We start from the raw sequence: 1608 nt of genomic DNA, 5'->3' as shown, positions 1-1608 counted from the left end.
TGAATAATGAGAGTGGGCCCAAGATTTCTTTTAGCATGAGATGGTTTGTTTGAGTTTTGCATCACGCCATTTGGCACGTGTAGTGTGCCCGCTCCTTGCTAGAGACCAAAAGAACTTACATTGAAAGGACTGCAATGGGAGAGATGCTTGGTCTACATAGGCAATGTTTTGGTATTTGTCACACTTGATTGTGTGTTACAGAACCTAAGAATGATATTCTAGTGGATAAAAAGAGGCAGACTTGAAATTGAAACCAGGAACAGATAGTAGTTCCCTAGTGGCAAGCTCTGTCATGTAATTCCTTGGTCATATTACAGGTAGAGATGGAGTTTTAATGAACATTGCTAAGATAGTAGTGGTGAGAGACTGTTCTTAACCTGTGAACAAGTGAAAAAGCAGAAGCAATTTTCTCGATTTTGTGTCATATTATCAATTGCTTTTGTCAAACTCTTCAACATAGCAGCACTGTTGTATGCTCTCACTAAAACTGAGAAACAATTTAGATGGAGCAAAGAATGTCCACAACAAGATTATGAGTTCTTGTCAGACACCAACGCCAGTGATGATGGAATCAGAGCAATATTATTGCCGGATAGAGTACAATGTACAACAACATATGCTTGCCATACACGCATGGTTCCAAAGTGCAGATACTGCCTGACGAAGAAAGAATTGCTTGCAGTTGTAGTATTCAAAAAAACATCATTGATATTACTTCTATGATAGAAGATACACTGTCCAGGTGAACCATGCTTTACTGAAATGGTTAATGAGCTTTAAAATTTAGAATAGATGACAGCAGGCTGGATAACAACATTGCAAAAATATTAATTGCCGGTGTTTATTTTTCTCATTTTTAGGCTTATTGGATTTCCAATATTTGGCTAGCTATTAGCATTTAACCCATAATTTTCAAACTGCAAGAATGAGACTTCGTCATAGTGCATTACCCATGCTCACAACACAGAAACATGGATGGAGTTTCTTTCATTTTGTGACCTGGCATAAGCTGATGGGTTGGACACTTGATTCACAGTCTGCAGAGTGCAGGACCAAATTTTGCCGCCGAACATGCTCGAACTTTCAGCCATTGAGAAGTTATAATGTGACTGTCAATCCCACTATTCATTGGTTAAAGAGTAGCCCAAATGTTGGCAGTTGATCAAAAGTAAAGACGACAACTTTTAAGTTCATAAAAGGTTTATGAATGTTTTTCCCACTTCCAATAATGCTATGAGGTTTTAAAGGAATCAGTGCTAAATCTTCAAATTATTATATTCAAAGAAGACGGAATTCTAAAAACAAGATATTTATGTGGTATCAAAATAACTCTTAATGACATATGACTAACTGTCGGTCAAAGTAGCATTCTTTTAAATCATGAACTTGATTTAAAAACACGACTTCACATGCAGACAATTGCAGTGATCTGTGACTGAAATTCATACTTAAAATATAGAATATATGGTGTAAAAATATGGCATTAAAACTATCTTGCTGATACGGATTAAATAATAAACATATTTGCTCATAGCTATATTTTGTTTACTTAATAAGCACGAGAGAATATAATTAGGTTCAGACACTGTTTATAAAATGACATCATAA

The 1608-nt window shown here is 35.7% G+C and overlaps 1 protein-coding gene across 2 annotated transcripts in view; it reads right to left on the bottom strand.

Annotated features, from left to right (window-relative positions):
* LOC106464057 (glyceraldehyde-3-phosphate dehydrogenase 2) overlaps nucleotides 1-1608 on the bottom strand; it is an 18522-nt gene that overhangs the window by 3244 nt on the left and 13670 nt on the right. The gene's annotated exons all lie outside the window — the stretch shown is intronic.

Source organism: Limulus polyphemus, unplaced genomic scaffold, assembly GCF_000517525.1.
Source record: "Limulus polyphemus unplaced genomic scaffold, Limulus_polyphemus-2.1.2 Scaffold1551, whole genome shotgun sequence".
NCBI lineage: Eukaryota > Metazoa > Arthropoda > Merostomata > Xiphosura > Limulidae > Limulus > Limulus polyphemus.
This window is presented reverse-complemented; position numbering and strand designations above follow the sequence as displayed.